General features: G+C 39.6%; 1 protein-coding gene across 19 annotated transcripts in view; it reads right to left on the bottom strand.

The window, feature by feature from the left end:
• TENM2 (teneurin transmembrane protein 2) overlaps positions 1-24,370 on the bottom strand; it is a 782,612-nt gene that overhangs the window by 336,091 nt on the left and 422,151 nt on the right. The gene's annotated exons all lie outside the window — the stretch shown is intronic.

Genomic DNA, 24,370 nt, shown 5'->3' with positions numbered 1-24,370 from the left:
CACCTGCACATAAACTTAGAAACAAATAATATTTCATTTCTCAAGATCCAAAGAAACATACAACTAATTTTGCTGCGAATCACCCATACGTATGCCTATTAATGCAATAAATAACAAAAATACCTCCATTATTGCTACTGATGATAGTAATATGAATAAAACTGAAACTAGGTTGTAGTGGCTTATTTTTCAGAAATAGTTTGATATCTGGTGGGGCCACCCCACTGGAAATAGCCATGTATTCTCAATCCTTCTTAACCCATGTCTCACTTTACGTAACATAACAATCCCACTTTCCTGTTTAAACCGGTTTCCACTAATTATTTTATCTGCAGTTTCAAAAGGTTTGAAATATAATGACTTTTACTTCTAAATAATAATAATGAATCAAAGTACATATATATTCAAATTTTCAAACAAAACTTGCAAAAAGAATGCTGTCCTCCCATGGCTTCAGGACGTTTATAGTAACACACTGTTTCTGCTCGCAACCAAATAATACAGGATATAGAAATAAAGTACAGCTTGAACTGTTCCATGACACTTCAAAAGATGGTCCCTATCAGAACTTCATTCATTTCCAGTTTACACATAGAATACTCTAGCATCCTACTCCAAATGCTCATTTTACAAAATGGCTGAAAACTATGCTATTCCATTACTACATAGTTGGTTTTTTGTTTTTGTTTTTAAATGTCATGCTAAGATTACTCTTAGGTATATGAATTTTAAAGTACGTCCCAGCAAGTGGGACTTACTTATAAAGAAATGCTCCTATTATTAAGCTATCTGTCTCTCAAAATCAAGAAAGGAAAAACCAACCCAAGATTTCTCACTGTGATGGCCCCTACTCAGAAGTGAAAGCAATCTGCAACAATGGGCATTTGCCACCTTCTCTTGGTAAGATATATTGGTTTTGGAGTCAGTTGTGTGCTGCTGAGATGGAGGGATGTATCAGAGGACAATTGCTTACACATTCTTAGAAACTAGAAGGCTGGTTGTCACTACCATGATATTTAAATTATACTTAGCAAATTGGGAATTACTAATTTGCACTTTGCAACTGACTGTTAAGTAACTTGAATTTCACAGGCACCTTGTATATTTCATGTTACTTAGATACTGAAGCAATAATTGTGATGAATTATGAATGACTTAGATACAAATGACAAGCACATTCCTTCAAGGTTATTTTAAATACAAACCTTTATTATTCAGCAAAGGGCTATCAACTGTGTTATTTTAAGTTTCTCCTGCTTTCAAATAATGTTAATTCAAAATCTAGGAAGGAAACAAATAATACTTCCCAAGGAGATTCTTACATTTTAAAGCTTGAAAAAAGCATAGCCCTGATACAAGGTGGATGAATGCCTTTTGTATTTCTTTTTTCAGGCAGAACGATTCTACACGATGAACAGTGTATTTGAAAATAGAATTACTTTTGAATGAAAAATAAATATTTTGTTTTGAACACACTGAGTCTGAGAAGACAACAAAAGAGCCACACAGAAATCTAGAATGGGATGCTAGGAGAAAGTTCTCATGTAAAGAGGCAGAGCAAGAGCAGACAACTAAAACAGACTTGGAGGACTTCCACTCTGATCCTGGAGTTAGCATACAGCTATCATGCCTAACACTACAGTATTTATATTCACAATGAATTTACCTGATCCCATTTTAAAACAGTGTAAAACCATAGTATGCTTTGCTTGCTCTTCTCTCTTATTCCTTTATGCTGTAGCTCTGACCAAGTAGGTCCAGGAATCTGCATTATTAATTAATGTGATAATTAAGTGCAACTTGTTGTAACTATGTGCATGACAAGAAACACATGGAAGGAAAAATAAATCCTCATTTTAGTCCTGTTAAAATATAAGTATGAAACACATAATAGATTGTTCTTATGTTCCTGTAGGAAAGGGTCACAGAATGGTTCCAGAGTCAATTTTCAACAGTATTATTTCAATAATTGCATTTTTTTCCTAAAGGCATAGTTTGAGCTTATTCTGTTTAGTAGCATAGGGTAAAACTTTGATATACTTCCGTTTCCTTTGCATTCCCATATACAACATATTCTCTCTCCAACCATTTCCCCATTTGCAAAAGAATTTTAAAAGGTTAAAATGTTAAAATGAAGTCTGTCCATTTGTGCAACAAATATTTGCTTCTGCAATGTCTTCCAATTTCTCATCACCCCCACCCCATGTGCCCCCCCAAACCCTGTGAATCAGGTTTTGAGGGTGTGGGGCTCTGCAGGAGACTGCGAGATGAAGAGGAGCCCCCCTTGCAGAAGTAGACATCCACTCATGCCACTTTGATCCAGCCTGAACTTTTGATAAAGCAATTATAAAGCAATTCGGAATACCCAGATTAACAAATTCAGATAACCAGAAACAATGGCTTGCTCAAAGTAATGGAGGAGACAATTTATGTCAACTCTTTCACAATCTCTATCACAATATCCCAAACTATTCCTAATACAGGGAGAATCTTGCTGGGGGGGGGGGGACGACACACACATATACATCATTTTTGTTTGGGGCGGGGGGGGCGTATTTCAAATTACACAGACTTAAAAGGTATTTTTAATAAGATTATTTGCTGCCTTTGGGGTGGGGCAAAATGGTAAATTATTAGACTACACATTCAAAATTTCCTCTCACAAACGTGAGGCCTAAATTCTTTCTGTTAAAAAGAAAACTTGGATTTACAATTGTGGGTGCAAGTACATCTATATACTAATATTATTCTTGACTTCTGACATAAAAATAATGAGATCTGGTAGCCTAACAGGAGAATCCGGGTCCAAAAAACATTACCCACAGGAAAGCAGTGTTTAATGTCTGGACAAAATACAAAGACTTACTGGAAAATAAAACTCCAAGGTGGCTTTCACCTCTGGAAGCTAAGGCCCGAAAAAGACCCAATATGGAGGCCAAATGGCCAAAATATTGGGAAATATTAGAAAAAGACGGAGACAATTGGAAATTGCAGAGTCTGGAGAAAATGAAGGACAAAGTGCGAGACTGGTTACATTATGCTCAGATTAAAGAAGTTTTTAAAAATGACAAAAAGTTAGGGTTCCAGGTGGAGAAATCGAAGTTAGAAACAGAATTGTTAGAACCAAAGACTAAGGTACTATCTAGAATGTATAACTTGCTGTTAAAATGGAACACACAAGACGAAATGGTTAAATCGGCTATGATAAAGTGGGCACAGGACATTGGGCATAACATTATGTTTGAGGACTGGGAAAGGTTATGGACCACTGGGCTGAACTTCACTGCATGTAATGCTCTGAAGGAAAATGTAATGAAAATGATATATAGATGGTACATGACCCCAGTTAAACTTGCCAAAATATACCATTCGTCTGATAATAAATGTTGGAAATGTAAAGAAAATGAAGGAACATTCTTTCACTCTGGTGGACATGCCCTAAGGTGAAGGCCTTCTGGGAAATGATATATAATGAGTTGAAAAAGGTATTTAAGTATACCTTCACTAAGAAGCCAGAGGCCTTCCTTCTGGGTATTGTCGGCCAGAAGGTGCTAAAGAAGGACCGAACATTTTTTATGTATGCAACAACGGCAGCAAGGATACTCATCGCTAAAAACTGGAAAACTCAAAATCTACCTACACTGGAAGAGTGGCAGATGCAGCTGATGGACTATATGCAACTGGCCGAGATGACTGGCAGAATCCGAGACCTGGGAGAAGAGAGGATTGAGGAAGACTGGAAGAAATTTAAGATGTATTTACAAAAACATTGTAATTTGGTTGAATGTTAAGAAGGATGCTAGATTATAAAAAATTGGCCACCACTAAATTAGATTCTGAATTTGATGATAAGTGAGATTAAAGAAAACATAAATTTTATGGAGAATTGCTAGATTATACTTAAATGAGTGGATATAAGATCGTAAACAAGTTGATAATTTGCTTGGAAAAACCTTTTAACGATGTAAATGGGAGTGGGAGACGTGAGGGAGTCCAAAGAAGTGATGAAACTACGTTGTGATAGAAGTAAGATTGTTTATTATTGGTATATTTGTACTCAAAAACTCTAATAAATATTTATAAAAAAACAACAAAAAACATTACCCACAATAATGCAAGGCACAGCTATTTCCAAACAAAGAAACTGACAAAGAAAAAGGCTCCAACTTTACTAACCTTCAGTAATTGTGGAAGCAACATTAACGAGCTGTACATTTGAATGTGTGGCATAATGCCTGCCTTTTATGTTTTTCTCCCTTTTCAAAGGTGAAAATCATAAGCAAATCCCATCTGAGTAAACTCAGGATTCATCTGGGCAGGAGACTGAACACACACACACACACACACACACACACACACACACCCCTCCCCATCTCCCCTCCGTTCTTTTTTCTTTGCTTTGCTTTTCATCCTGCAGTTCCTCAGAAATTAGTTGTAGAAGTTTTCCCCTGCTGACAGCCAAGTGCCAAGTGTATCCTATACATGTAATGCACCTGACATTTTAGCATTTCACCAGGTTAATACATTTTGACAAGCCCTTAAAGATATATATAGATATATTTATTGAAATGTATGTAAAAGCTTTTAAACTTCATTCAATTAATGTTTAATTTAAAATTGTTTTTCCTACAAAACCAGCTTCTCATTGTGCTTCCCTTTGCATGGAAATAATTGGCTTCTGAGAGTCGGAAACCTTTCTGGAATCAGTGAATATATACTGGTTGATGGATGCTCTAAGTATTATATTTCTCATGCACAATAGAAATGTTGAAAACTGAGAAGATAAGGTATGATGGACATTTTGTAATTGTCTGTGTTGATTAAATTTTAACTTTCTAATTTCTTTGGGCATTTCCTTTCTCCCTGTTACTGTGCTTGGAAAACAGCACAACATCTTGAACTGATTACACAATGCACTTCTCATGGCATTCTAAAGACTGTGGTGACTTGATCTTTCAGCAATGATGAATTTAGTAGCCAAGCACACAGAATGCACCCACACTAAATGAGAACAGTGGAAGAACTTTGAGAAGATGCAGGCTGCCAACAGCACCAAATTTACAGCAATGCAGGCGGTTTCCCCGCACAAGGAGCAGAACTGAGGGGGTGCAAAATTGAGACGATCCATTTGGGGGCACCAAATTATGACCATAGTACCAGATTACCAAAGTCATTTGGAAGAAATAGTCATTTTCAACTGGCTGTTCTGTCAATAATGGGGGATTAAAATTGGCCATAACTTTATTGCTTACAGATGTAGTAGGTTTTGACATAGGCACTGGGTAAGTATCCTAAATCAACCAACCCACCTTCTGATTGGTTACTCCTTTAGCGGTGATCCTGGGTTTAGGGATTATCATGACACAGATTAAATGAGGCGATCCTACCCAGATGCCAGTTGGGTGTTCTATGGCCTGACTGCACCTGTCTGGACCACTGGACAGAACTCTCCAATACCCAAATGCACAGCCTGCCCCAAGCACAGCCAGAATTCCAGCAGGCTTGGCTCCTCCCTTCAAAAGCCATAATTGGCCGGTTTTAAAAAAATATTTGAGTGGGCAATCCTGAGAGCTCTGCGACATAGCTGTCAACTTTTCCCTTTCCTTGCGAGGAATCCTATTCGGAATAAGGGAATTTTCCTTTAAAAAAGGGAAACATTGACAACTATGCTCTGCGACCAGCCAAAGCCAATGGGTGACAGACCCCCTCTCCCCCTGGCTCACCAAGGCCGCACCAGGCCACAATCACCACTGTCCCCCAAAGAGGTAAACTGACCTTAGAAAGAACATGGCAAACACAAAGATCTGGTACGCCCGGGGAGGGCTGTAGCCTTCATTCCCTGCTTGTGGATTTTCCTAGAGGCATATGGCTAATCACTGTGGGAAACAGCATACTGGCCTAGATGGTCCACTGATCTAATGCAACAGCCTATTCCTTAAGTTATTGAGGTTCCTTCTTAACCCGAAAGGGTTATATCCTGTGCTCAAGGCTGACACAAGGCAACTGTTTTTATTTTATTGTGTGGAAGTTTGGCTCAGTAAGCCAGTTATGTGTAGCTATTTACCGTAATTTTCGCTCCAAAACACGCACTTTTTTGCTCCTAGAAAGTAAGGGAAAATTCCTGTGCGTGTTACGGAGCGAATGCACTCGAATGGAGCCATGGCTGCTGTCAGTCAAGCAAAGCGGGAGCCGCTTGCAGGGCTTCTGTCCCGCTTTGCGCGGCTCTTGCTTTGCTTGCTTTACAGCCAGGAGGAGGGGGAGGAGCCGAGGAGGAGGGAGGGAAGGAGAGCCATGGCAGCAAAGCGGGCAGCAGCCGCTTACACGGGAGGAGGGATAGACGGGAGCCATAGCAAGCCGGGAAAAGCACCGTGTAGCCAGCAACAGCTGCTGCAGCCTCAGCTAGCAAAGGTCCGTTTGCTCTCTAAACGGAGCAATGAGGCTGCAGAGGGACGACAGGGCACAGGAGGGCTCTGAGCCACGAGCGCAGTGAAAACCAGTAAAAAAGTTTTTTAACAGGCTGCTGGGGACAGGAGGGCATGGGATGAGGGAGAGGGGGAAATTACTTCTCCCAGCGTCTCAGCTGATCCGCTGAGCAGGACTTGGGTTGTAGGGGATTCGCCATTAGCTGCTTAAAGCAGCAAAGAGGGAGAGAAGGAGCAAAGCGGGAGAGGAAAGGAGCTGCTTACACTGCTGTAAGTGGCTGCTGTCCGGTTGGCTCCTTTAAAGCAACAGTGCTCTTTCCCTCCCCCCTCCCCGCTCAGCTCCCCCAAAAGCTCCTTTTCCACCCACCCCATGCGAGCTCCTTCTCCCCTTAAACCCCTCTCCTGCATCATTAGCAGCATCCTTCTCCACCCACCCCACGCGTGTTCCTTCTCCCCTTAAACCCCTCTCCTGCATTATTAGCCGCATCCTTCTCCACCCACCCCACGCGTGTTCCTTCTCCCCTTAAACCTCTCTCCTGCATTATTAGCAGCATCCTTCTCCACCCACCCCATGCGTGTTCCTTCTCCCCTTAAACCCCTCTCCTGCATTATTAGCCGCATCCTTCTCCACCCACCCCACGCGTGTTCCTTCTCCCCTTAAACCCCTCTCCTGCATTATTAGCAGCATCCTTCTCCACCCACCCCATGCGTGTTCCTTCTCCCCTTAAACCCCTCTCCTGCATTATTAGCAGCATCCTTCTCCACCCACCCCATGCGTGTTCCTTCTCCCCATAGACCCCTCTCCTGCATTATTAGCAGCATCCTTCTCCACACACCCCATGCGTGTTCCTTCTCCCCATAGACCCCTCGCCTGCATTATTAGCAGCATCCTTCTCCACCCACCCCACGCGTGTTCCTTCTCCCCTTAAACCCCTCTTCTGCATTATTAGCAGCATCCTTCTCCACACACCCCATGCGTGCTCCTTGTCCCTTGAATGCTTTTCCTTCCCTCCCCACTTAAAACATGGTTACAAAGCACGGATCCACATGGATCCTCAGGATTTTTGCACTGGGTCACCCCAAGTTCACCATCAGATCACATAGCATATCCATGGCTACAGCCTGCACCAAAAAACACACCCACACCCACTGTTTCATGGGGCTGCAATGGCACAAAAACGTGGTTACAAAGCATGGATCCACATGGATCCTCAGGATTTTTGTGTGAAATGTGGCGTAGCTAATTGGATTGGACCCCAATTAGGCGCAGCTAATTGAATGGAAGCCCGGCACACTTCCTCCCAGCGCCTCTCTGCTCCCGGTCCTCCGTCCTCCGTCAGCTACTGTTGCAGAGCTTTCCGCAGCGTGGAAGCTGCCAATGTCCGGGTGTTTAGAAGATCAAACACACTTAGACATCAGTGTGTATATAACTCAGTCTTTATTCATGCAGTTAAACAATAAAGAGATTCCCTGGGCTCAGAGCGCTCATCCTGCTTCTTTCTCCGTCAGAAGCCGGAACAAACAGACACAGAGGAAAACCACTCCCCTCTGCTTCAAACCTGGCCACGCCTCAGGAATGTGAGACGTCACTCAGAACTCCTTAACCCTGTAAGTTCTGAAACTAGCCACATTTTGCATTGGGCTACCCCAAACTCACCATCAGATCACATCTGTGGCCACAGCATGAACCACAAAAATCATACATCCACTGTTTCGTTTAGAATATTTTTTTCTTGTTTTCTTCCTCTAAAAACTACGCGCGTGTTATGGTCAGGTGCGTGTTATAGAGCGAAAAATACGGTATCATGCAGATACTGTTTTTCTCTTTATAAATTGGTTTTTGTTTTTTTGGATAGCTGGTTGTACAGTGTAGAAATGACAACAAAACCATTCATATCTATATCTACATAAGCTAGGATTGGAATGCACATTTAGTGTTGGCATGTTTGACTATGCATGTACCTCTGCTTGAACTCACATAAGGACCAGCAGTCTCAGCGGTGTTCACATTCATCCAGCCCACCTCTACCTGCTATCAACTGCCCTCCCACAAGGAGACTGGAGGACTGGAGGAAGTGGCATCAGGAAGAGAGAGGAAGACATTGTACATTTGAAGCATGATTGCAGAAATTGGAGGATTTCAGAGCTTTTGACTTAAATGATTGGACTGCACAATATATTGTCAGGGAAAGCAAAATGCTTATTATCAAGTTCTAAGAGAAACCTAAATGTTAGCTGATTTTAAAGGATCAATCTGTAAAGATCTGCCATACCAGAAAAAGCTAAAGAAAATTCCTCAAGCCCCAGCAAAGGCAAAGTTTTATATTTGGCACAGCTGTAAGATATACACCACTATCATTTTTTTTTTAAAAAAAACTAACAACATTGAGTTAACAAACTGATTTATAAATGCTTTCAAATTGCTATTTGAAATATAACATTTTTCATTAACCATACCAAGCCTCTCAATATTAATGGTATGCTCAATAAAAATAGTAGGCCATTTGTGTTAATTACAAATTAGAATAAGGATGTGATTTTAAAAATAAATTACCATCGTCTTCATTAAAATTATTTTTCCAAGAATAATAAAATGTTCCTCAGTAATAATGAGCACAAAGGGTCAAGTTACAAAAGAAAGATATTACAAATTCTGACTGCACTTTCCTACTTTTTTGGTAAAATGGGGGGGGGGACCCCAGATGGCCTCTGAATTCAGACCAATTCAAGTTCTCTGTTGAACTATTTTGCAATCCACACAAGTTTTATTATCATGCAATCTTGGAAGAATATCATATCTTGTGGGGCACAGAGTTCTGCAGGTTCTCCCCACCCACCAAGATATGTTTTAGCTGTGCAATGTGTAAATACAATGTGCAATCTATGCTGTAATGGACTAAGTGTGATGTCTCAATTCCTTGAACCCTACTTAGGAGGAGGAATCTAAAACAAACATGTACTCTGGAAGCATCCTACTGATGCTTCAGGAAGAGTTGGGGTAGTAGGCCCAGTATAAAGCTGTTAAGTTTATGTATAGCAGTTGCTCATCCAACACTTCATGTGACTCAGTGCTCAGTTTCACTCTGTAGTTGTACAGCTTCCCTGCTAATTTGGAAATCTTGTTCCCTGACCTGCTTACTAGACAGCTACCCAATTTCACTGGTAAGATTAGTACCAAGTCTATACAGTGGTACCTCGGGTTACAAACGCTTCAGGTTACAAACACTTCGGGTTACAGACTCTGCTAACCCAGAAGTAGAACCTCGGGTTAAGAACTTTGCCCGAGGATGAGAACAGAAATCGTGCAGGAGCAGCAGGAGGCCCCATTAGCTAAAGTGGTACCTCGGGTTAAGAACAGTTTCAGGTTAAGAACAGACCTCCGAAACGGTACCAGAGGTACCACTGTATAGTGGTGGTGATGGAAACTGGGCACTAGACAGGAGCATTTCTTGAACAGCTGTTTTTAAAGTGGACACTACTGGCCTAGGTGGAACCATGGTGCAATTTATTGTAGTGTAAATTCATAGGGTAGAAGCTATAAGAAACAACAACAACAACAAAAATAGTTAGCTAACATGGTGATTGGGGTGGGTGGGAGTTGTCTAAGTTCCTGAATCTGAAAAAAGTTCTCAAATATTTGCTGGTGTCACCAACAAAAGTATTCCGCTTAAATAAGCTAAATACCTTATCATATGTAATGCAAATTATTCTTTGCAATGTGCAGCAAAACCACTATTGCTTCTTAATAATGGTCTTTGTCTCTGCTTTGTTCACCAAAATGAATTATTTTTAGAGTCATCCCTGAATTTTCATTATTTGAAGATAGTTCAGTAATCCACATTAGAAAATAAAATAAAGAATATTACAGAAGCACACTTTTCTGAATCAATAGGTGCAGTCAGGATAAAGATATTTAAAGGGAAGGAGATGCCAGCCGATTATAAAACATGTGCAATAACACCCCTTACTTATATTAGAAGAAGGGTTGACACCAACCTAGTGGGGTAGGAGAGCAGAAAATAATGCCAATATATTTCACACCTCACAACCAATGCTCCCCTTAGGTTTCAGATGGGTAGGCGAGTCTAAAAATCCTGGGACACAAATTTTCATGGCCTTCTAGAGACTATGGTGGCTTATTTACCGGAGGTTACATATTTAGCGTTAACTCTGAAAATGTATACTCCTAGGCAGCTTAGTTTGGTCAGAAACAAGTATACAGAATCAAGTACATTGAGTTTGGTCAGAAACAAGTATACAGAATCAAGTACATTTGGTGAAGTTTTTCACCAAATCAGCTGAGCCCAGTCACACCCCTGAAATCACCAAAGGGGGTGTCTGAAGCTGAGCTGGGTGACCTTTTCTGACAAAGGCTTTACAGTGGTACCTCGGTTTACGAACAGCCCTGTTAACGAACTATTCAGTTTATGAACTCCGCAAAACTGGAAGTAGTGTTCCGGTTGTGAACTTTACCTCGGTCTACGAACAGAAGCTGAATTGTGGAAGGCCAGCGGCAGGAGGCCTCATTAGGGAAAGTGTGCCTCGGTTTAAGAACAGATTTGGTTTAAAAACAGACTTCAGGAACGGATTAAGTTCGTAAACAAGAGTACCACTGTACATAGGTCGCTCGTTCGCTTGCTTGCATCTGTAAACATGCAGGATGTCAGTCAGGAAAGCCAGCAATTTTTCTGCAGCTTGCGTTGATTCTCAGCTGGGAAAGGATTCAGGAGCTACTTTGGCATGGCATATGGTCCCATATTTTCTGTTCAAAATCTCAGACACACTCAAATCATGCTGCCCCATCCCCACCTCTCACCCACCCAGGCTGCCGTGGCCCACAAGTGTGCCCAGTCCCCATTAGCATGCCACTGCCAGGCTGCCTTGGCCCACCACAAAACAAGCAATTAACATTTCTTCACAAAACAAGCAATTATTCTGCGTAATTCATTACTACAAGATGTGAGATGGTAAACAGTATTTTCAGAGATAATTTCTTCCTTCTCTTTCCTGTGTGCTGAAGGGCCCCTCTTGAATGTCCTGAAGGACTATCCGGCTGGTCACAACTAGAGTCAGAATACTTGGCAAAATGGCCCTTTGTTTTAATACAAAAGGTAGATCTTATTTCTTTATGTGAATCAAGTTATGGGATAAACCATCAGAGATTGAAAGCAGAATGAAGGCAAGTTTTCCTTAGCACAATATAAACAAATGTGAAATTTTCCTTTGACTGCTATCTTAAAAGTAATTGGCTAGCCTTAATAATACATAGGTGTTTTGTTTCTTTTACAGACTCCCAGGCATAACCTGCTTCCATGATCCTACAATTAACTGAAAAACCAACATCAAACCAGATCTTTTTCCTGCTCTCATCAAGCATACGACCAGTTATAAGTGCTTTGCTTGATGGAAAGCAATGAGGACAGATCATTATTTAAATGCAGGTTGCTTAACCAGCTTGCTATTTCTTTCCCTCTCTCCATAGTTGAGTGAGCTTGGCGATTGTACTGTAGCTTTATCTCTCACTAAACCTATCAAACTGACGGTTGCTCTAATTTAACTCCATTACTCCTCTGTCTTAACAACAAGAAGAGAATCATTTCCTGAAGTAAAAAGAGACTCTTGTTCTCCTTCTTTGAGGTTTATTTCAAACAATTTTCTTTATTTTTAATGAGAATGATCCATATGTTTGCTGTTGCAAATTGTGTTCAGTTAATGGGAAGATTTCAAACACTGCAAGGGAAAAAAAGTTACTCCCCACTGCAATCCCTACTGTGCTTTGTGTCATTTTGAATAGCTGCTGTAATGCTAGATTCAATGTCACATATATCAGCACGTTTTATTTCTGAATAGTTACACACACACACACACACACACACACACACACACACACACACACACACCATAAATGCAATCTATCTACGTAGTCAACTGGGCTACCTTGTTTCTCTCCCTGCCCCCCCCCTTCCCACATCCTCCTCTACATCAACTTGTGGGCTCCAAGGGCTTGGTATTTCCCCCCTTTCCATGTTTTGATCAGGTATCCAACAGTGAAGCATTGTACATTAACTGATAAATGGGAGCTGCTGCTGATTCACTTTTAGGCAACAATTATAGGACTTTTAAATTCTGTTGTTGCTGTTCCCCATTAAGTCAAGCCCCGGTTATTAACTGGAAGAAAATGCAATTACTATTCACATTTCTGGTAGCAAATGAATACACATTTTTAAGATGCCAAATGATGAAAGGTTTAATCCTAATTGACAATGTACGTTTAATTAAAAAAAAAACCTCAGGAAAATACTAATAGCATGGTTGCATAAAAACAAAGACATGAAAGCTTAGGTGTATTCAAATATACACTCTGAACACTGCTAGTGGGGCAAATAACAGTAAAAGCTATTTATGGATAATACACCATAATACACTAGCTTTGTAGCACAGCATTGGAAATGGCTATGGGAGACCTGAAACTGCCATGTGTGATCCTTAATTGCAACACTATTTACACTGGAATAAATTGATCATGTTAAAAAAACCAAGATGTCTGCTTTCTGTGTCTTTTGCTTTGGGTTTGTGCCTTCACTTAAATAAAGCACCGTAGAGTTTATGAAGATTGCACAAAATATTCCACAAAACGTGGAAGGCAAAACTCGAAGCAGTAGCATCCATGCATGACCCACTATAGGGAGTAGCAGTTCTCTGGTATTCTGCCTGCCTCACTTTTAATATGAAATCCTATTGCAATAAACTATACAGGCCAATGGTACTTATTTGTTTCAATTTTGCTGCAAATAAATTCCATTGGGTGCCCTTTTGTATTATTTGGAAAGGCAGGCAAATGTTTCCTATTATATTTTTCATAATATGCATTGTTTTGTTTCTAAGCAAAACTATCACCTGTAATGTAACAAGTTAAAACAAAAATGTTTCTCTTCATTTATTTAAAGTTCATTTTACAACTCTTGTTCCTCAAACTCATTAATTAAACAGACCAGGTTTATTTTTATGGCTTTCTCCCAAGAGGATAGGCCCTAAATGCAGCTGCACCTGCTATTCCTGTCAAAGAGTCCTATGGGGTCAATCTATGTACTGTATTTTGTACACAGGACAAAATAGATTATTCTGAGCATCCATATTTTCCATGGATATATCTCCTAGAGTTCAAATGACAAAAAAGAAATACAAACTAATGGAGGCATTAAACTATTTTTATTGTGAGAAATTCAAGTGGGAAATTTAAGCACCCTTTTACATCAAAACCATATTTTTCATTCAAAGCAGACTACTTACTGATCTATTTTAAATAATGTAGTGGGGCATGTGACTTATATTATGAAATGAGATACAGTTTACATGATGGGATAAAAAGCACCCTCACAAAGCACACGTTTAGGCTATTGAAGCATCTCAAGCCTGGATGGGTCGGTCTATCTATCTATCTATCTATCTATCTATCTATCTATTTATCTATCTTAAGGCAAGTGTTTCCCTGTCCAGTCTGGTAAGTAGTTTTGTTTGGAATAACAGTCTTTTGCTAAATACACAGGCAGAAAATAGGGTCTGTGGAGATTAATGAAAAATAATTGTCTGATTGTCTTCAAATGGATGTAGATTGGATGATCTATAGCCAATAAAGCAAAACACCAGCCAATATAAGCCAGATACTTTTCTGTCCAAGCAGTTTATCCTGGCTGTCCCAAATCTGAGATAGGATGGAGACGTATTAGCTGAACTCAGTTGTACACAGATGGCTGGCAGTTATTACAACAACACCTTTTGCAGCTGCTGAGATCATGGGAATTGCTGTTGACCACTTCTGGCTGTATCTGTATAAAGCTCAGTTCACACAGACCTGCCATTTAAAGAGCTCTCTTGACAAATCCCTGAACTGCTTTTCTGAACTTAACATTTACTGATTCAAGTCACCATGGTTTAATTCAATCCACCGCACTTGAAAAGATTTAGAAGCAAAGATACCAACCTTCCACAAGGGGAGAACTGCGGGACTAGGTTTAGAATTGAAATATAACATTTGTCATTGTTCTATGGAAACCTTTGACCATCTTAAGGTAGACTTATTTAGATCAGACCCAACCTCTTCAAGCTGCATAACCTCAGTTCAGCCAGTAACACATGGGGGTATGTGAATCCCCCATCTGAATGAGTGTCAATCAAGACAGCAATTACTGGGAGACCACCACTAATTTAATCACGTAATGATAACAAGCTCTGTTTCCAGTAGGGCAAACTGAAATACTGGGTCTTTCTAGAGTCAACATAAAGGATATTGCTTTTGTTTTACTTTTTTTCTTTACAGGGAGTCAGGAAAAACATCAACTGAGAATAACAACAATGAAGCACTTCCACTTTAGATCACGTTTGTTTTGGAAAAAAGTCAAATTGTCAGTTTGGCACATCCATAACCAGGCTTGTCTCAAAGCTCTTCCTTTAAGAGATGGAATCACAATTTCTTGGGAACTCCAAGCACATCATCTATCCCTGTCAGAAAGTCATCAGTGAACAATAAAGGAAAGTGCCACCACATGTCATTAATGAAAATACTCTAGTTTTCCAGTCAACTTAAGACAAGAGAGTGGCAGAAAGAGCTAACAAGTATAAAGAAATAATCATGTGAAATTGGTAGTAAAGAAAACTGTTGACATTCTGACAACAAAATGGAGCAGAAAAATACCTAGAAAATCAAAATTTCAAATAAATAGATGTCTTTCTAGCCATACTTTTAAGCCCTCTGAAGAACTGCAAAACATTTAAAGGCAATTTGTCTTTCATTTTGATTGTTAGAAATATTTACTGGAAATGCAGTAAAATTATATTTATCCTGGATGACATGAATTTATAGTGACAAGAGAACGTAGCATTTCTTTATAGACAAATCTGTTATTTAGCTTAGAAAAACATTAGAGAAGCACAATAAGAGAAGTGAAGCAACTTTTGTTGCTGATAAATGATGCCACCTTTGCATCCATAAACAACAGTAAGGCCTAGGAACGTACTACCTGTGAAGTGAAAGAGAAAATTGAAGTGTGATTAGGCACTTTTTGTCATGATATCCATAAAAATGGGACTACAAGTTTTTAGTGAAAGTAATCTACAACCTTAGGGAACAGGCTACAACAGAAAACCCAGATTCATCTGATAAAAGTTCACTAAGGTCATATCCAATCAAATCCTTAAAGAATAGCATCCTGTAATTCAGTTAAAACTCTCTCACAATCAAGCATATGTGGAGGTCTAAAAATATGGCACATAGTTTTAAAGAATTATGAATATTAATGACAGGGGGTAAAATTGTCAAATGAGATTAGCACAGGAATCTTCAAAGTTTTGTGCCTGCAGCACAAATTGTGTGGATTAGGCTCTAAATTATGCAGATGGCTATATTAGCCATGGAACTTCCAGGTCAGAATTCACTTACATTGAGGTTGTTCCATTGCTACAACTACTGTAACAGCCTGCCTCATACATTACTGCATTTTGAAACCTATCACCCTGGTGTAGTGAGAGAGATCCATGAACAAAAACAGTTTTATTCTCACAAAGCACTGTTAAAGCTGAGTGCACATTCAGCATGTGGAATGCACTATTCTTTCCGTGTGTGCAGTAGCAGTGTCCAACGAATAGTGGCATTCACCTGTCAGGCAAAGGCAGAAATATGTACATGCTGGGCTCACATCAAGTCCTCTTTATTCCTTCTATTTGATCGGGGCAATTAGAGCACACAGGTAGGAGGCACTTTGGGACAGGGATTATGTGATTGCATCTGTGGGCACACAATCTTTTATTTCACTTTCAAATGTGTGTGTGTACAGCCCAAGCACATGATAGTCTCAAATGTTTTGCCTACACTAAGCAAACCACCATTTTTCTTTTGCATTTATAGCCACCCTGGGCGGCTTACAGCATATCTAAAAACATAAAACATCAAGCGTTAAAATTAACTAACAAACATGTTTATAGTGGCTTGAAAGATGGCTTCCAATAACAGGTTCTCCCTTGTCCCCTTCACCACCTAAAGCGAATCACCGTGTGGTACATGGGCACCTCCATGCTAATGCTCTAAATTCCTGGTGGCTGCTTATCCTTGTGTTGGGATGCTCCACCGTTTGTTAGGAAAGTAAGAAAGGTTCCCATTTCCACCTTCCCTGTTCAAAGCCAAAATACTGTTTCATAGGAAATCAAAGTGGCTGTTCCAACAAATTGAATGAATTTATTTATAGGTTAATGGATCTCTTTTATTAAATACAACAGATTTAAAATACAACTACAAGAAGAGTTAGCATCTCATTTCAAATAAACAAAATATACAACTGGGGTTAATCAGGATGTTTACAAAATTCATATTTTGGAATAAAACAGTAAATGCAACCCCACCCACTGGGGTTAGCCATCTTTATAATAAAAAATATAGAGGCACAATTAAGATGCTTTCAATTTTTGATCAAAAAGGTCTGAAATATTTCTGTGCATCAGCAGCATGATCCACACACTTTAATGAGGAGCTAATGTTTAGCTGAAATGGTAATATATACAGCTTCTGTGACTTAAAATACTAAGTTCTACAAGTTTGATTTCAAAGAAGTCTCCAACTGTCAAGAATTGACATCAAGAATAAGTTAAAGCATAACTCATAGGTTTTCTCCTTTCTTTTAAAGAGATATCTTTATTATTATTTCTAGCTTCATATATTATCTAGCAAAATAGAAGATAATTGATGACTATCCAAACACACTCCCTTTCCCTTGTGAAGGTGACAACCTGCTCTGAAGACATTCTAAGGCTCATTCCAAAATTACTGTGTATATAAGGACTGCAGAAGCTTGAATTCCTCGGAGTGTTTTACATATATTTATTTAGTGAGAAATGGAAGTGATTCATGATTCTACTATCCTTGCATATAATGTAACATCTGAATATAGCTTAGTGGACATGAGTGTTAAATGTCTGGTTCAAACTTCAGCTCAGCTACAAATTCACGAAATTGCTTTAGACAAGCCTCCTTTGAATAATACCAGCAGCCCCTATTTCCTAAATCTGCAATAGAGGGATAATAATACTGATATACCAAACAGGTCTATTGTAAGAATTACTGAGATATAAAATACTTTGAAACTTGAAATGATCCTACTGTGAATAAGAACCAGCTTTAAAAGTCCCGCCAATTGGACACTGCTGGGAAGGTTTCATTCTTCATCCAGATTGCTATCTGGAAAGAGGGTGAAACTGCAGACGTTGGGGCAGTTTCCACAACATATTAGTCATATGTGAGCCTCTGGGAATGTCATCACTGTGGCAGCTCAAAAAAGGGCCATACATACATATTTGCACACACAAACTTATCATGTGGAACCCCAGAATCTATCCTAAACAGCATAAATTATAACTAGTAAGAGCTGGTGCGAGCATGTAACATCTACACATTATTTTAGGGGTGTACACAGAAACCTTCTGAATATATTCCAGAAACTTATTTCCTGCTATCTTCCATATGGCTGTTGTAATGACCAAATAAACTCACACTTCCATTTGATAGGTTCCTTTGGCAACCATTAACAGCACTTTAGTTTTCTTTCATTCCGTTTCATAAATGATCATGTCTGAGCTGGTCATATAGGTTCCATCTGTGGCCATTCCAACTGATTTCATCTGAGAGAAATGTGACATAGCAGACATAGCAAGGCCCCCTGAATTGCTAAGAGAACTGTTATTTGCCTATTCCCTCACAAAGCCATCTTCTGTATCTCCCATCGCAACTGGTCATCATGTAACCTTTTTGCTTTTCTATCATTTCTTTTTTACTGTAAACTATCAGAAAGGTGACATTAAATTTACCAAATAACCCATATTTCTAAATGATTTATTATAAAAGAGTATAATGACTTTTGGCTAATGCAAAGGAATGGGATATAGACACAGGATTATTTCTCTTCTTCTTCTTCTTCAAACAGCTGACACCACTATCTGATTAAAAATGGGGATAAATATGGATTGGGGGAAGCTTTGAAACATTTGCAAAAGACTGAACAGACAAATCTAAACAAGCACTGATGAGTGCTTTTATATTTCAATACTGTCATATGGAGTGAATTCCTTAGTTGCTTAATAAAGGTGTATTTGCATGTATAATTTATGCTTTGTAAATTATTAAAGCTTGTTCATTACTGAATAAGGACTAGTGTGGTCCCTGAAACATAAGGGATACCGGCAGAGGCGCCAAGGTGCCCCCAAGATTTCAGCGTCTGGAGGAGGCTGAGCGCTCCTCTGGAAGAGCCGGTTACTGAAGTTGAACTGCACTCAGCTCTGCGCTCAGATTCCTCCACCCTCTGAGGGGGCTCTTCCCCCCTCCAACAAATATTGAGGGGGCTGAAGACATACTTAGCCTGGGTACTAAGGCTGGATAGAAAACAGCAGCCAGCAGGCCACTGACTAGCTTTGAGAAACTCCTCCTAACAACAGAGGGACACAGTAAAGGGGTGGTCTCTACAATATATAAAATACTACTCCAAGACACTACAGACCCCCTTATCACAATTACCAACCAACAGGAGCAGGACATAGGACATGAATTAAACCATATCCAATGGTCTAGACTATGGTCTAAACCACCATTCAGGTCCATCTCAGCCAAAAGACGAGAAGTCACCCTAAAACATATATACAGATGGTACCTAACACCACAGATGCTAGCACAGGAACTTCATCTAAATGCTGGAGAGGCTCCACCACAATAGGCACATACCTCCACATGTGGTGGCAATATCCCAAAGTCCATTCCTTCTGCATATCAGTGCTGCAGGAAATTTCCAAAATAACAAAACAGGTAATAGAAGCAACTCCAGAACTCGCTCTATTAAACATCTTCCAGGACAACAACACACACGCACACTACAAGGAATTCATAAGTCACTTACTCTCAGCAGCTAGAAATATCATAACTAGCCACTGGAAGGACCTATCACGAATGAACATAGACCACCGGTACCAAAACGAATGGGAAATCACCCTACTAGAAAAGTTAATCAACAAACTCAAAGTAGCATGGGGTCAAGCTACGGAGAATGCCTTCACCCCAATGTGGTCCCCTTTATTACATACTTAGCACAACAGGACAATGACCTATCCCCTCAAACAGCATAGACATCAATATGGCTAAACTGACCCAACAACTTAGCCCATCTCCCTCACACAGATAAGCCACACGGCTATCAACTAAACACAACCAACCAAGCTCAGAAACTCCTAACCTCTCGCAATATCAATAAAAATAAATAAATGCACAAACAAAGGACCTACGCGTGTGATGCTGTCACAACCCCCCCCTAAAGAATAGGCAATAGAATGAAAGAACATCCCCCAGCTTCTCTTTCCCCAATTGCAAGGTGTCTATGACAAAAATGTCTCTCACCAAACGTAAACGAACTGTGAAAAAGACTATGAATTAAAAATGGAGACAATAGATGTACCGTTCCCTGCTTAGCTGTTTGCTCTATAACACAACCTCCCAATTAAAAAAAAATGCTTTGCACAATTAAAGCAAAGACATTATTTAGAAGTGATAAAATAAAAGGTTTCAGATTACTGCATATAAGTTAGCCTTTGATTAGTTTTCACTCCAGTTTTGTTATAATTGTTGTATTTTTAATTGGCTAATTAGGGTCCATTGCACAGAGAATATTTGGATACTATTAAAAATAAATAATTATCTTATTTCCTTAAAAAAAAAATGAATCAGATAGCTGAATATGGCCCATTCTTAAATATCAATATTTGACATTGCATATATTTAAATATATGCAATATATGCTCTGTGGGTTAAACCACAGAGCCTAGGGCTTGCTGATCAGAAGGTTGGCGGTTCGAATCCCCGTGACGGGGTGAGCTTCCGTTGCTTGGTCCCTGCTCCTGCCAACCTTGCAGTTCGAAAGCATGAAGTGCAAGTAGATAAATAGGTACCACTCCGGCGGGAAGGTAAACGGCGTTTCCGTGCGCTGCTCTGGTTCACCAGAAGCGGCTTAGTCATGCTGGCCACATGACCCGGAAGCTGTACGCTGGCTCCCTCAGCCAATAAAGTGAGATGAGCGCCGCAACCCCAGAGTCGGTCACGACTGGACCTAATGGTCAGGGGTCCCTTTACCTTTACCTTATGCCCATGGCAAACAGTTCCCATTAACAATTTGGCTGTTCCATTTTGAACCGGTTGCTATTACCCTAGCCCAGTGCAAAATCTTGATATGTTAAGAAAATAAATGCCAGGGATAAGCAAAGTAACTGATAGGCCACCCACTACACATGTTAGACTAAATATGGAAATGTTCTCCCAGCAGTATGAGAAGATATCCTATTGCCACTATTTGGGAATGAGCTGCTAGGCACACATAACTCTGAATGTTCCATATATATTAAACTACTTATTTGTTTTAATGTTTTGGCCCAACTTTACAGATTAATAATTTTGTGAACATGGAGCCCCACCAACATGTAAGCTTAAACTGGTTGGAGATCCTTTTCATATTGAAGAAAGTCTATGCCTGTCCTGATCTATAAGAAAAATTGAATTAGTAATATAGGAAAAACCTACATTACCCTTTATTTCCAAAAGTTGATTATCATTATTATATTAACATAATATTCCTATCATATTCCAAAACCCATCAGCCCCATAGCTGGAAAAAGATACAGATCTATAATTAGAAACAGTCATTCAAGCAGAAAAAGTACAATAGGAAAATATGTAAGAATTTGCATACCAGAGTTACTGCAGTAATTATACAGAAAATGAAAGGATCAAACACAGAACACAGTACACCATCTAAAGATCTAGCCATGTCCCAAATCTGGATTTAAAAGCAGAGGTCTTTTAAATCCAAACTGCAGAGCCACTGAATACATTTGGTACTGTGTTAACCTGTAATTAATAGTAGGAGAATGCATCCTAAGTTATGGGTTTGGGAAAATACCAACCCCTCACCCTGCAATAAATTCTTTCTTGCTTTTGGCTATCGTTATTCCCTATCTGATTGTAGGCTGTAGTATACTATCTATTGGAGCATGTACACATTTTATTAAGTGTACATGCTTTTACACCTCTTCCTAGGAGTACAAAAGATCAATACTATATACTGAAGATAATATTCAGTACTCTGTCCCACGGCAAAGAAGAAAGTACGAAGAAAACCAAGTATGAGTCTGTCATAATTTAAAAACCCATCCTTAATAATTAAAAGGCTTGGCAATATAATAATGATTGTTGCACCTGTTTTTAATTAGCTGCTAAAACCCCAAAGTCTCTTGGGTAGTTTAACATCACAGTGATTATTCAGTTAAACTCTTCAACGTTGGGAAAAATTTCCCACCATCTCCAGAGTTCCTCAGTTGCTTCTTTCGTCTGGATAGGGCATCTGGCTCATCTCTAAGAATAAATTATCTCATTGACTATACAACATAGAAAAGCTTATGTCATTTCACTAACAAAACAAAAAATCTCCCCAATGTGTTAATTCATTTTCAAAACTGATATATTTATACAAATACTTCAGCAAGACAATCTCATGCCATACAGCAAGACAATACATATTGTTCACATGTAAAAATGAATCAAACAGGAAAGTATAACCACATAATCTTGCATCCTGAAATCAGGCTAAGTCTGAATTTTTAAGGATGGCTGCAGTTTGGTACACATATTGTTTTTGGCAAGTGTGAATTTGGTAGGTTCACCTCTATATATGAACTGAATCAATTTTCTCCTTCACTCCTACAGACAATTTAAGCCTGGATCCAAGTTTCTGTGTAGAACCTGACATGATGTGAGCCTTTGTCTCCCAGAGATAAGCATCTGCCACTGGCAGTGACTTCACATCCTTGCCAATTATGTTTGCCACTTGCCACATCTAGACTATCCCCACACTCACTCCCACACCAGATCCCACTGCTGCCCACCTACCCCATGCTTGCTTGTTCACATATTTCTACCATCAGCACTTGCAGGTGGGTGTAATACCAAAGGAAGAGGGGTCAGTGAGTGCATATGGGCTATGGCAGTTGATTCTTTATCTTATTTGCCCATCCAATAAGAGAACACTTGGGAGGTGTAGCAGTAGCCAACACCTCCTTGAATTACAAAGGGCCAGTTGAATAGTCGTGGTAAAAGATGAGGAGCCACAGCTACCTAACAGCAATCTGGGGGCCTGGGCTCTGGTACTCCAACCTGATACAATTAAACCTTTGTTTCCTGTTTATTTTTTAATGTTTTATTTAAACTGCCAGGAAATGACATTTTACTCCAACCTCTTTAATCTTAAAACAGTCTGGCATGACACGCTTGAGAAATGGTTTATCTCCAATCACACTGATGTGCTCAAATTATTCCTTTAACAAAATATTAAGAGCTAATCATACAGTGAACCGTAGCCACATGTTTGCTGACACCAGTAATTGTCTGCTTGTAAGAATCACTGCCTGCAGGAAGGTAGAAATTGCACAGCTGAGACTCACTAAAACAGCACATGGGCTGTAAGACGACACAAGGGAATTTAAGATGCAAGGTAAAATAGGATAGATTTTAGCCTGTATCTCAACTACATATGCCTCCCAAAAGTGATTTATGCCATTTGATCTCTGTTACGAAGTCTCCTTTAAATGAAATACATTTTCATTAAGCTATGCTAGCCTACACAGGTAACTGTAATGGTATTAATGAATATCCATGACTGATAGCTGGGAAAGGAACACAATGCCTCTGAGAATTTTCCCTGTGTTTTAGACTAGGCAAATGCAGCAAATTGATTTCACATGTTACCAGGTAACAGTTCATATGCTAGTAGATAATTACATTAAGTACTCATTCCCTTGAATGAGATGTGCAACATAGAAGCTATCGTGTGTGTGTGATTAATATCTCCTTTCTATGCACCACCACCCTCCTAGTTGGGCACTGTGGTTGTAGAGAAATTAACAATCTCGGATCAAATTAAAGAACACAGATATAGATTTGCCACAAAAACCCTGTTCTTTTGTTACTTTCTTCAAAGAGCTGCAGATTTTTGAAAAGGGACATAACATGAAGTAAATAATGGCTGCAGTCTTTGAGACATGTCCAATTACTAAGTTGGTGTGACATTCACAGAAAGTCAGTTGTTCCCCCCACCTTTCCCCAATTATTGGCTGAGTTGCTGTGGTGTCATAAAATCTTCCTGATTATTCTTAACACTACAGTGTTACCTATTTTTGGTGGAAATAGTGTCACGAGCTTTTTCCAAGCATGCAGGCCCTGTGAGGTGGCAGTAGGTACGAGCAATACTTGCAGACCATTACCTGGAGCTTGTTTGCAAGGCTAAATGACAGGGTGTAGAAATTTCTCTATAAACAAACAGGTTTCTAGCTGGACTCTACCCATTATTTTTAAAAGGCACCTACTACTCAACCAATTATCCTATAAAAATAGTACCCCACTGAGGTATCGAAAAAGTCCTTGGGTTTAGAAGGTCTTTGTCTATATTTCATAAAAAAAACACACAGCAGCATAGCACAGTTGACACAGAAAGAATAATCTAATTGTCTATCCACTCAGAAAACATAATCACTTAACAATTCTACATAGCTCTCCACCTTTCCTGGTAAAAGCCTTGACCTTCTGCTTACAGAAGCCCTTGACAAACCATGCTTCAGTGGCGAATTGGGTTATAATACATTTTCCCCCCTCACAGAAGCTCAGTGCAGTTATGTGGCAGATAAAATTTCACCAAGTACAGCATTTCCACAAATGCAAGATAGAGAGAAATTCCACCTGTTGAAAGTACCCTAGTTGTGAAGAATCCATAGCCTGGAACTGAGGCAGATCTGTAAACATTTGTCTATGTGCTTACAAACTGGCAGACCTTTCCTATGCTAAATGTTTATGCCTCCCTCAGGGAATTGGGGGGGGGGGGGAG

The sequence above is a fragment of the Podarcis erhardii genome (assembly GCF_964252035.2).
Source record: "Podarcis erhardii genome assembly, chromosome: 2".
NCBI classification, from domain to species: domain Eukaryota; kingdom Metazoa; phylum Chordata; class Lepidosauria; order Squamata; family Lacertidae; genus Podarcis; species Podarcis erhardii.
The sequence above is the reverse complement of the archived record's forward strand: the minus strand, read 5'-3'. Positions and strand labels throughout refer to the sequence as shown.